This window comes from Arachis ipaensis, chromosome B7 (assembly GCF_059453495.1).
Source record: "Arachis ipaensis isolate K30076 ecotype BB chromosome B7, ASM5945349v1, whole genome shotgun sequence".
NCBI classification, from domain to species: Eukaryota; Viridiplantae; Streptophyta; class Magnoliopsida; order Fabales; family Fabaceae; genus Arachis; species Arachis ipaensis.
The window spans coordinates 91,123,357-91,137,110 of NC_142442.1; the positions used below are offsets into that span (position 1 = coordinate 91,123,357).

The 13,754-nt window shown below is 36.8% G+C and overlaps 1 non-coding gene across 1 annotated transcript; it reads right to left on the reverse strand.

Moving 5' to 3' along the window:
• Window positions 1-11,202: 11,202 nt before the first annotated feature.
• On the reverse strand, window positions 11,203-11,309 carry LOC148553347 (small nucleolar RNA R71). The gene has a single exon (XR_015893477.1). It is a non-coding gene; the product is annotated as a small nucleolar RNA R71 (small nucleolar RNA).
• Between the last annotated feature and the right edge of the window lie 2,445 nt (window positions 11,310-13,754).

A 13,754-nucleotide genomic window follows, 5' to 3' on the forward strand; every position in this document is an offset into this window, starting at 1 on the left:
ATTACTTTAGTTTTTATTTTATACAGAGGGATAGGAGTTGTACCTGAGTTTCATTTGAATTCTTTTGTATAATATTTATTATTAATAATAACTATGTGATTATTATTGCCTTTTGATATTTGACATGATTTTTGATAAACAAAAACAAAATTTTCTGGCTTTTTTTATTAAAAACTGAAATGCGATATCGAACTAAAGGCTCAAAATTTAAATAGTTAATAAAGAAAATAGGTTAGTAACGCCTTACTTTTGGTACGATCGTGACGTACTAGAAGTTGGGTCGTTACAATATGGTATCAGAGTAGTTCGTTCCTGTTAGAGTCTTGGGAATGGACAAACTATGCTTCATTGCATACTTTGAGTGTCTGTCATGCTTTGTGACTTGTTCTGATAACAAGAGTTTAAGTTTTATATGGATGACTGCCTAATGATTAACGTTATTAGTTTACCATTGCATACCTCATGGTATTAGGTCTGGCCAACTTAATACTAATGATTTATGTATATGGGAACACTAACGGGTTATCGTAGACGAAGTAGAAGTAATAGGTAATGCGAATTACGGGGTTTGGAATTGTTAGAGGTTCCGAAGTTAGCTTCGATTCAACGTATAATCTTTATTCGTGCCACGTGAACTCGTGTTATCTTTTTCTTCGTTGTCTCTATTGGAAATCTATGTTTTGAATTTCCTCCTTAGAATGTGATTTGATTGTTACCCAACCATACTTTGTCATTCTTGTATACCTTTGCTTTCCTATGAATCTGATTGCTTACGTAACTCTTTGAATATTCATCTTTGACAATGCCTATACTTTTTGTCCATATATTCTGTTTTCTTTTATTTCAGTTTGAACTTATTTTATTCTAGCAATTTTCGAGGGAAAAAATTTTTCTAAGGTGGGTAGAATGTAACAACCCTAGTTTTTGAAAATCAAATAATTAGTTATTTGTGATTTATTTTATTTGTTCATAATTTTATTTTAAGAAAATTATTTTTCTAAAAGTAATTAAATGGAGTTTCGTGATAATTGAAGTTTAAATTAATTAAAATTTTTATATAATCCTTATTGGATATTTGATATAATTGAAATTATAATTTTGGTAATTAAAAAATAAGAAAGAATTGTATACTTTAATTTAAATAATTCTATTATGAATGAATTATGTTATTAATTTGAGTTTTTAGAGATTAATTTATTAAAAATGATTAGATTGATTTTTATAAATACTTTAAGTTTAAGTAAGTTAATATTTATGTACAATTTTTATTATAATTAGTTATTTTATAAATGGAAATTAAAGTTTCGGTGATAGAAGAATAATGAAAAGTTATATCATTTAATTTGAATAATTAAAATTGAGTTTAAACTATATTTTATAAAAATGTGATTAATATGTTCATTTTATATTTTAAATTAGAAATAATTGATTGAACTTAGCAACGTGTTGATAAATAATATTTCTAAATATTTTTAATAGAGTATATTTGGTTTTAAAATTATTCTACCCTCCAATATTATCAAAATAACTATTCATATCTATCCTTATTTTTTTATAAAATACTAATTCCTAACCCAAATTCCCAAATCAAACTTAAAAACCCTAATTTCCCAAATTGAGAAACCCTAATCCACTAACCCCTCACCCCAGCGTCGTTTCCCCCTTCATCCACCTTCTGCTTCATTCCTCAATATATACACACATACAAAACGAGGGAGAAATGGAAGATGGAGGAGGTGCTGCCGCCACCGTGCCCAACCATCGAGCCACGCATCGCTGCCATTTTTGCGCCGCCGCCATCGCCCTCATCGCCGCTCCGTGGAGGCCACAGAGAGGAATGCGAACCAAGAGCCTCCGTGTCGTGCGACTGATCTGTCACCGTGCTGCTGCGTCGCCGTTGATGAAGCTTTTGCCACCACCGTGAACTGCGAATAGAGGAGAGGGAAAGAGAGGAGTTCGCGGGGGAGAAGAGGAAGCAACGATGCCCTTCCATTGCCACTGCTGCCAAGGTTTGTGGAAGAGAGTGTCGCCATCACCGTGGGTGTAGTCCACCGTCCGAGCCTCCACCAGAGAGAGCTGCTGCTACTATGTGTACAGAGAAGAGGAACACCGCGAGAATCAAGGGAAGAAGATGCTGTTTTGTCTCTGATTCTGGGTTTTGGAATCTGACAAAAGCACCACTACCGCTGTTGAAGTTGATGTTGCTCTGGCCTTGCTCTGGCTCTACTCTGAATTATTACTGCTGCTATCTGGCTCTTGCTGAGGCCTTCCACCATCACTAGAGCTGCTCAAAACCACCATGGTTGCTACCCAAGAAACAGAATGAGTGCTGGAAATTGCTACTGAAACTGTCTAGAACCACTGTGGTTGCTGCCAACGGAACAGAACGGGTGTTAGAGCCTAACAGAGTGCTACTGTCGTTGATCGGAGATGCCAAATTGTTGCTGCTACTACTTTAAGATGATATGGCTGCTATTAGGGTTGTTGTTGATAAGTGCAGCATTCCTAACTTCTATGGATTTCGACACTTTGAGGTAGGGGATAACGTTTTTAATTTAGAATGCCTACTAAGTTATTTAGATAAGTGCAAATGGTTAACAATGGTTAAGAATTTCTTAATTGACATGAATGACTTGAAATGCATTTAAAATTAGTTCGTTGTTGTGATTATTCTAAGCTGTGACTGAAATTAGATGCTGTTGTGAATAATGATTAATTTGGTGTAATTTATTAAATTGATATATGCCGAGTTAATTATTGAAAAGCTATCATATGGATAATTGATGAATTGAGTTTGGATTGTTGCTGTGAATGTAACTGGTTTTGTTGTTATGAGAGATTAGTTGGTGGAATTAAGCTTGGATTGAGGTTCTGGAAATGTGATTGGTGTGGTATTAAAACTGATTTTGATTTGAGGCTGTGACTTGTGAATAATGGTTTAATTGTTTGAAAGTGACTAATTACTCGAATTCCTAGTTATGCAAACTTCTTCATTTAGTTGTGGAATTGAAATTTAATTGATGATGGTGGATATGGTTGCATGCTTGTCTGAGAAATTATTGGTTACTCAATATGTTAATTTGACTGGATAATATTGTGTTGAGTGTTGAACTAATTTAAGCTTGGGCCCAGTATGGAATTCTTGTGATAATGGTTTAATTGTGACTGCTTTTTGATTATCTTAGAGTTGCTGGAAAATTCAGATTTTAGTCGATTATGTCAAGCTGGTTGTTATTGTTGACTTAAGGTTAACTAGAGTTAATTTTGAGGACGGTTAAAGGATTAGAGATTGATTACTTAAGTATTTTCTTGAAATATGATCTTTAGAATGAAACAATAACTTTGCTAAAAACTGAATAACTTTAAAAATAACTAGAAATATGAAAAGTTGAAGTTTGGGATATTAGTTATGAATTCTCGAAGCTGGACTGGTTTACTTTTTAAGAATGATTTATGGAAACTCTGATTTTAATTAATGTTAGGATGTTGGTTGTTAAACTGATTTATGATGAGATGGTTATTGAGATTCTGTTGTTGTGATAACTGCTGATAAAAGGGCTGGTGAGTTGTTGAGAAAGAGGAAACCCGGAAGGGTGGCTAAGTCCGAATTTTAGGGGAAGTGCTGTCAAAATTTTATAAAAATATGAGGTTTTATATGAAAAGTCATTTTAGATGATTTGAACTTGGAAAATTATATTATTTGAGTTTTACTTAGATAAGAAAAAAATTATACTTTTTTGAATTTGGATTACTAAGGAAAGTTTTATGTTCAAGTTTGAATTATTTAAGAAAGAAATTATGTTTTGAGATATATTCAATATGAAGAAAGTTATGCTTGGGGTTTGAAATAAAGGATTAGCTTTTTAGAAGATTGGTGAATTAATAATATTTGAATTTGAATAGTAAAGAGAAAGTTGATTTTCGAGTCTTTGGGAAGTTAGCAAACTTGAGAAAGAGTTATTGAACAAGAGTGTGGAACTGATAATTAGTTAAATTTGAGAAGTACCCACGAACTGAATGATCATTGATCTCGGGAAACCTATAAGTTCTTATTTGTTTTATATGCGGGAAAAACCCACGAACTGATAATCATTGATTACAGGAATAACCCACGAACTGTTGTATGTTAATCTAAGGTATAACCCACGAACTGAGGATCGTTGTGTTGTGTATTGATCTCGGGGAAACCCACGAACTGAGGATCTCTATTTGTTTGTGTGTTGATCTCGGGGACGCCCACGGACTGAGGATCACTGTTCCCCTTGTGCATATATTATAGGGTCAAGCTTTGCGCGAACTGCCAGTAGTCAGGAAGGAATGGTATTCTTACCACCGACACATATGAACTAAGGACACAAAGGGAAACCATATATGGGACATGTTCCTAGGTAATGTCGGTCTGCAGGTGATGACATGTCATCATGTCATGTTTTTCTATGCTTTTTCAAACAAGAAATTGATGATTAGTGCTTAAATATTGCATTCTTTTGTGCTTAAATGGTATATTTCTTTGATCTTTTGATTTTATAAACTTTGTAGGAAATAAGAAGAAAAAGAAGCAAAAAAAGCACAAAATAAGCTAGAAAGAAGAAAAGAGGAATTTTGTGCACGCTTTGAAGATTGAGCACGCTTTGGAACCTTAAGCCACGCTTTTAAAAGCGTGGCCCATGACCATGAAGCCTTGGCATTAGTATCATGAATTATCATGCATTAATGCTTATGCATGCATTATCATGAATTAATAATTAATAAACATGCTATCATGAATTATCATGTGTTACTTATGCATGCATGCATTTAATTATTAATGATGAATGAATGAAATGAATGCATGCATGAAACATTTAATTATTAAAGCCAATGAATACTACGACATTACTATTAAAAGAACAAATCATGCTTTAATGTGAATGCATTGGCTTTATTAATTAAAATATAATGAAAGCATGCATGCATTTAATTGAGAATGAATTGAATGAATGCAACGTTAATGCATTGGAATTATTTATAAAACCATGGAAGCATGCATGTAATATTATTAAAGGCATTAATGAATGCAAGGCAAGGAAGAGCGTTCAATTAAATGAACGCTAGCGTTCATACAAGCAAACGTTTTCGGGCTTATGGAAGCTTGGAAGCAGGGCCAAGCACGCATCAAAGCAACACAAAGGCGTAGCGCCCAAAGAGCCTAGCGCTTAATTGAGGGAGCGCAACGTTCAATTAAATGAACGCTAGAGGACCAAATGGAGTGAACGCTGCGTTCACTTTCCAAATGGAGCGATCCCCTGGGAGTGTCACCAAGCCACTCCTGACCCATGCCATCAAGTGCCATCTTGGATCCAATTCTTCACAGACCCAAGTCACCAAATGCATCCGGATCCACTCTCATTCAAATCCAAAGCAGGCAAAGCCCATATCATCACTCAAAGGCACAAGAAACAATTAGATTAGGAATTTCATTTGAATTATAATTTTTTTTTTCAATTTCAATTTTTATTTTCATTTGGTAAAAACTATATAAAGGTATCAATTTCATTTCATTAGGGAGGCTGGCTCTGATAGAGAGCAATAGGAGTAGGATTAGAATAGAAAAGAAAGCTTTCTTTAATACACTTTTAATTTTCTGCAATTGTCATATTTCAATATTGAATTTAGTTTATGCAAATCTCAGTTTCTACAATCCTCTGCTCAACTTTCCTTCTCTACAATTTTATTTTCTTGTCTACATTGCTCCCAATTTAGTTTATGCAATTTATACCTTCCTCCAAATTCTGTTCTTCAGTACTTTCACATTTTCATTTCCCTTGAAGCTTGATTTACTTTTCTGCACATTTACATTCTGCAACTTTACATTTGAGCTTGCTGTAATCTGAATTTACTTTTCATGTCTCGGATCTATTGCTTTCTTTAAATTTCCATCACCCAGCCCCCTTTACATTTTGCTGTAATTTACTTTGCTTGCTCTTTAAGTATCTGTCCAATCTACATTTTGCTGATTTACATTTACTGCAATTTACATTCCTTGTTCTTTAAGTTTCAGTCAATTTACTTTCTGCACTTTATAATTCCTGCAATTTACTTTCTGTTGTTTCAATTTCATCCAATTCACCAATTTTGGCTTGACTAGACTAATCACTCACTAAAGTTGCTTGATCTATCAAACCCTGTGGGATCGACTTCACTCTAAGTGAGTTTTACTACTTGATGCGACCCGGTACACTTGTTGATGAGTTTTGTGTGGAATCGTTTTTCCCTAATCATGTTTTTGGCGCTGTTGCCGGGAATTGATTTAGATCAACAATGATTAAGTGGGTGAGAAGTCTAGATTAAGCATTTTTTTTGTTTTTGTTTTCTGGTTCAAACTGACACCAAGGTGTTTAAGTTATTGCCTCACTAAGAAATTCTTCTCTGTGATATGAATTTCAATTCTTATTGGTGTTGTGTTTTACAAAATTCAAATGGAGTTCAACTCATCTTGTGATCATACAAATTTTATGGGATATTACCCACCATCACCAATCTCTAATGATGGCTGGGAGTATCACCAAGGAAATACAAATTTTGAGCACTCCAATCAATGGAGATATGCTTCAAAACCACAAGATGAGCAAGAGAATCATATGGGATACTTTCCACCACCACAAAATGATTCAAGTCATTATTCTAATGGTGGTTGGGAGTATCACCATGAATTGAAAGAGTATGAACACCTCCCAGAACCACAAGATGACTCGTACTACTATAACAACCACTCATATTAGGGCTGGGAAAGTCAAAATCAAACGAATCTTGATGATCCATACTTTGTTCATCAAAAAACATCATCACTGGAGTGTACTTTCAATAAATTCATGCAAAATTATCCACCAATGCTACAAGAAGATCCATACTGTGATGAATTCAACAATTGTTCAAGTTGTGCTTGGGAGGACCAAAACTAGAAAGCATAGACAGTTCATAGTCCACTTATCAAGAGCCATCATTACTTGAGCAAACCTTCAATTCATTTGTGCAAACTTGTCCAACCTCACCTCCCTGCTCCCCATTTGAAAATTCTTCATTACTTGATTATGCCTTAACACAAAGTCTCCTCCAACATCCATACAACTCATCTCACCAACCACAAAATTCATTCCACAATTCATAAAATTCATTCCACACCCCTCAACACAACTTCACCACAACACATCCATGTCACCAAAATTTCTCTCAACCTTCATCTCTTGAACTAGCAGTTGAGAATTACCTTCAATGGTCCAAAGAATCCTTAGAAACCAATTCCAAGTCATTGAAAGACAAGGACAACTCTTGGAAAAACACAAACAATCATGGAAAGAAATCCTCTTCACGAAGATGGATGGGCATTTGGAGCAAAGAAGGAGAAACTCAGAACTATCAAACAGTGAGGATGAAGACCAATTTGTGGGTGGGGAATGATAAACCCCCTTTGTAGGGTTTATCTTGTGCTTAATTTAGGTGATTTTATAACTTTTTACCCACATTTATTCAATGAAATAACATGGTTTCATGATTGTCTCCCAATTTGTGCTTAAGTGTGAAAACATGCTTTCTAGGTCTTTAATTAGCTAAACTCAATTCACCTTTGATTCCACTAGATGCCTTGATTTGTTTGTTAAGTAATTTCAGGTTGAAAAGGCTAGGAATGAATCAAAGGAGTGAAGAGGGAAGCATGCAAAGCGGAGAATACCTGAAAATGCCAAAGATTTGAATATCATCATCCACGCACACGCGCACTGTACGCGCACACGTGGATCGCGAAAACGCAAGGGACGTGCACGCGCACTGTACGCACACGCGTCGGTGGCCGCACATGATTTTTAAATAGAAAACATGCCCAGCGATTTCTGAGAAGCTGTGGGGCCCAGTTACAACCAACTTTGGTACCAGAAATGCTTTAAAGGACTAAGGATTGAAGGGAATGGACACTTTTTCATTCTTTTGTTCATTCACACACATTAGGATTAGTATAGAGTTAGTTTCTAGAGAGAGAAGCTCTCTTTTCTCTCTAGAATCAGGATTAGGATTAGGTTTAGTTCTTAGATCTAAGTTTTGATCCATGCTCTCTTTTACTTCTTCTTCTTAATTCTTAGTTGTTACATTCATGATTCCTCTATTCTTTTGTTGTAATCTCTTCTATTTTGTTTCTATGCTTTGTTATAGATCTACTTTTGTTCCTTCTATTCTCTTTCAATTCAATTAGAGGTAATTCATAATAATTGTGCTTCTTTTGATTGTTGTTTTTAATTTCTTGTAATAATTGTTGTTAGATTCTATTTTTGTTGTCGATTTCCTATGCTTTTCTTTTGTGCCTTCCAAGTGTTTGATGAAATGCTTGGTTGGATTTTAGTGTAGGCCTTTCCCCTCTTGGCTTTGGTAGAGTAATTAGTGACGCTTGAGTTATCTAATTCCTTTGTTGATTGATAATTAGAAGTTACTAATTGATTTGGATACCACTAAAGCTAGTCTTTTCCTTGGGAGTTGGCTAGGACTTGTGGAATCAAGTTAATTCATCCACTTGACTTTTCTCCATTGTTAGAGGTTAACTAAGTGGTAGCAATGAACAATTTGTGGTCACAATTGAGGAGGATAATTAGGATAGGACTTCTAATTCTCATATCTTGCCAAGAGCTTTATTAGTTGTTAGTTTATTTTCTTTGCCATTTATATTTCTTGTCTAAAATCTCAAAAACCCCAAACATACTCCATAACCAATAACAAAGACACTTTATTGCAATTCCTAGGGAGAACGACCCGAGGTTTGAATACTTCAGTTTATAATTTTAGGGGTTTGTTACTTTTGACAAAAAAGTTTTTGTATGAAAGGATTATTGATTGGTTTAGAAACTATACTTGCAACGAGGATTCATTTGTGAAATCCTAAACCGTTAAGAATCCGTTCATCAAGGAAGTGGAAAACAAGAACAAAAGGTCCCTGTGTCAAGTGAAATTGCAATGAAAGATGAGGAACATGAGCCAAGAATTTTATATTCACAAAGGCTAATTGAAGTGACAATAGAACATGAAGATTCCCTTGATAAACTACTATTTTATGGTTTATATTGTGTTTAATTGTGTGGTTTTATCATGATCCTTACCCACTTATTCATTAAATTAGCATGAAATTATAATTCCTTCCTGAATTTATAATTCCTTCCTGACTTTAATTATGTATTTTTAATTCTCCTTTATTCCATTCGATGCCGTGATCTATGTGTTGAATGTTTCAGACTTTATAAGGCATGAATGAGTTGGAGATTGAAAAGGAAGCTAGCAAAAATGGAAGGAACACAAGAATTTGAGGAGGTAACCAGCGAGAAGTGACCCGGTCGCATGGCTCACGCGACCGCGCGAAGGAGAGCAAATCGCAGTGACGCGGCCGCATGGCTCACGTGGCCACGCGGATTGGAAAAGCTCAGGCGACGCGGTAGCGTGGACGACGCGGTAGCGTGGACGACGCGAACGCGTGGCAAGAAAAAGCGCGAATGACGCGTCCGCATGGATGATGCGATCGCGTGACATGTGCGATTTGCATAATCTGTAGACTTCGCTGGGGGCGATTTTGGACCTTATTTCGACCCAGTTTTCGGCCCGGAACAGCAGACTAGAGCCAGAGAATATGCAGAAACAAAAGGGAACATTCATTCTAGATAGTTTTCAGTTTATGATCTAGTTTTACTCCTTTAGGTTTCTTTCTCTAGGTTTAGGAATTTTAATTTTCAATTGGTCTTAGCATTGTAACATTGAGAAGAGTTAGTTCTTCATCAAGACTTCGTCATTCTAGTTCGTTCTCTTAACTTGGTTGTATTCTCCCATATTCTTTGCTTTGTTCAATTTTGTCATTTGAATACTTTCTTGATTATTTAGTACAAGGATTATTTCTTCCAATTTAATTTATTTTCCATTCCAATAATCATGTCTTCTTTTAATTCCCTTTCATGTGTTATGGATTTATTATTTACAATGAGTGAGTAGTTTCCTCACTTGATAGGGAGTTGATTGAAAGGAACTCTTGAGTTGGAAGGATTGAAAGAAAATTTGTAATTGGGTTAACTGTTGGATTGTTATCTAATCACTAACACCAATCCCTTTGAACTAAGTGGGTTGCAACTCGTGAACAGATCTAGCATTCCAACTGGTTTGACTTTCCTTTACCTAGTAAAGGATAACTAAACAGAACAACCATTAATTATAAATTAATCTTGAAATCATCTCATCAATGATAGAGATTCCAACTAATCAACTCCCAGTCAAGGCTTTTATTACATATTATTTGAATTTCCTCAATTTAATTTCCCACCTACTTAACTCAACTTCTTGGAACATCTGATTAATAAAATAGCACACTTTTCTGCAACTCGTTGGGAGACGACCTGGGACTTAGACTCCCAGTAATTTTTAATCTAAACTCTCTGTGACATATTTCTAAATTGATAGGCAGATTTTCGGTAAGTTAAAAACTATACTTGCAACGTAACTATTTTAATAGTTTTTAATTCACCAACTTCTGTGCCTCATCAATTTTTGGCGCCATTGCCGGGGAGTTACAATAGAGTGCTAAAGTTATTAATTAGAATTTATTTATTTGCATTTTATTTTATTTTGCTACTATGAGCTGCATGTTTCTTTCGTCAAATGACGCGTTCACTTCCTGATCCGGGCTTGCTAATATTCGATCCTGAAATTGAAAGGACTATTTCACGAATAAGGCGAGAACAGCGTCGGTTAGTCCGCTCTGAGGGCGGATCTGAAAGTGAACTTGAGGAAGAAACCAGCCCCCGTTCTACTGATTTGGTTGTTTTGCGTGCAGAAAACATGGCAGCTAGGAGAGTTACCATCCAGGAGGAAGGAGCCCCTGATTTTACAATGCAACCGTTTCAAGTGCATCATCCAGCGGTAGCTACAGATTTTGAAATAAAGACCGCACTGCTAAATTTGATGCCCAAGTTTCATGGCCTACCTTCTCAATAGCCTATCAAGCACTTGAGAGATTTCCAGGCAGCCTGTTCTACTGTCAAGCGTGATGGTACTGATGAAACTTCAATTTCGCTGAAAGCTTTCCCGTTTCCTCTTGAGGGAAAAGCAAGAGAGTGGTACTACACTCAACCTCTAGCAAATGTATCCAACTGGGATACACTCAGAAAGGAGTTTTTGGAGAAATTCTTTCCATCTGAAGTTACTGATAAACTAAGGAAGGATATTTCCACAATTGTTCAGGATGACAATGAGACTCTCTTTGAATACTAGGAGCGCTTCAATAATCTTCTGGAAGCATGCCCCCACCACAGGATTGACAAGATAGTATTACTTAGCTATATCACACAGGGCATGAGGCCCCAAGATAAGACCACATTGGAAAGTGCTAGCAATGGGTCTATGAAGAAGTACAAGACCACTGATGAGGCTTGGCAATTGATCAGTGATTTAGCTGAATCTACTAGGAACCACATGCAAAAGCAAGGCCGTTCAAAAGCCGTTGCAGAAGTATCCTCTAACAGAGAGACTGCTGCTCTACTCAGAGTATATGCAAGATGACCAACTTGCTGAAGCAGATGCAATTGAATCAACAACAAGCTCAGCAATCTCCTCCACCACAGCAAAACCAACAACTAGTCCCACAAAGAATTTGCAGAATCTGTGCTGATTATAGCCTTTACACTGATAAATGCCCGCAGCTCCAACAAGAAGACAACATGGTGGCATCCACTCATAACTTCTATGACCGCCCCAACCAAGGGTACAATCAAAGTGGAAATAATAACCATGGATGGCAGGACAATTCTAACCAGAATTGGAGGGACAACAATAACAGAGGAGGCCAAGATAATCAGGGAAATCAGAGGTGGAATAATAACAACAACAGGCAGCAGAATCAGCCTTACAGAGCACCTCACCTGAGGCAAAACCAAGGACCACAGAACAATCAACAGCAGACCTCTCAATTCACTCACTCTTCTTCATCTCCTAATGAAGAGTTACTACAATCTTTTGAGCGAAGACAGCAGACAATGGAAAATAACATCATGAATAGTATTAATACCAGTCTGAATGGTCTCACCTCTACTTTGCAAGCTTTTATGTCACAGATTGGATCAACACAAAATTCCAGTAACCAACCTTCAAGCTCCACTGGAATCTCCTCTCAACCATTACCCAATCCAAAGGGAGGCATTAATGCCATCACCCTAAGGTCTGGAACCACACTACAGGAGAGGAATCAGGAGGACCCAAGCCCACCAGAATACACCTCAGCTGAAGAGGTAGTAGAAATAGAAGATATTGAAGAGGAAGAGGACATACAGGACATAGCTGAAGAAGAAATAGCTCAACCACAGGAGGCAGCACCAAGGGGCGCAGACACCACAGAAAACACTACTCCTATTCCATTTCCACAACTTGCAAGGAAGCCCAGGAAGCAGCTGGAACCCGACCCCAAAATGGTAGAAATATTCAAAAAGGTTGAGGTAACTGTTCCTCTTTTTGATGTTATTGAACAGGTACCTAAATATGCAAAGTTTCTAAAAGACTTATGTATCCATAAAGACAAAATTAATGAATTAGAAACCATTCCTTTAGGTAGTTCTATATCTGCTTTAATGGGAGGATTACCTGAAAAATGTAGTGATCCAGGTCCTTGTATAGTTAGCTGTACTATTGGTAGTGTAGTAATTTATGATTGCATGTGTGATTTAGGAGCATGTGTCAGTATAATGCCTTTGTCTATATATGATATTTTGAGGCTCCCTCCCTTAAAAAGGTCGGCAGCTCGTTTTGTGTTAGCAGATAAAAGCATTATTACAGTGGCTGGAGTTGCTGAAGATGTTTTGGTGAACATAAAAGGGCTTACATTTACCACTGATTTTTATATCTTGGAGATGCCCCATAATGATTCAGATAAGCCATCATCAATCTTACTTGGAAGACCATTCCTGAAGACATCAAAATTCAAATTGGATGCTTTTTCAGGAACATACTCCTTTGAAATAGATGGCCGCATAGTAATCTTCAATCTGAATGGAGTCATTGACAACCCCCCAGAAGATCGTTCTATCTTTCAGTGTGATGTCATAGATGAAAGTGTAGCTGAAGTTCACAAGGAAGAGTTAGAAGAGAGGCACACTGGACAAGGTCCAAGTGTGGGGACCCTCTTAACTGACAATGAGGGCACTTCGTCATTTTCACAAGCTCCAGATAATCCAGAGCCTACCCATGATCAAAAGTTAGAATTGAAACCCCTCCCTTTACATCTCAAATATGCTTATCTTGAAGATGAGCAGAGGTTTCCAGTTATCATTGCAAGGGAACTTACTTCTCAACAAGAAGAGCAGTTACTTGATGTGCTGAGGAAGCATAAGAAGGCAATTGGGTGGAGCTTGGCAGACATAGTAGGAATCAACCATCAAGTATGTGAGCACAGAATATTTTTAGAAGAGGGAGCAAGACCTGTCCGTCAACCCCAAAGAAGATTGAATCCCACCATCTTGGAAGTTGTCAAAAAGGAAGTGACCAGACTATTGGAAGCAGGTATCATATATCCCATTTCAGACAGTGAATGGGTAAGCCCAGTACAAGTGGTGCCCAAGAAGTCTGGAGTCACTACAGTGAAGAATGAGCATGGAGAGCTCATAGCAACTAGAGTTCAGAATGCTTGGAGAGTCTGCATTGATTATAGGCGTCTCAACCAAGCTACCTGTAAGGATCACTACCCACTTCCATTCATTGATCAAATGCTGGAT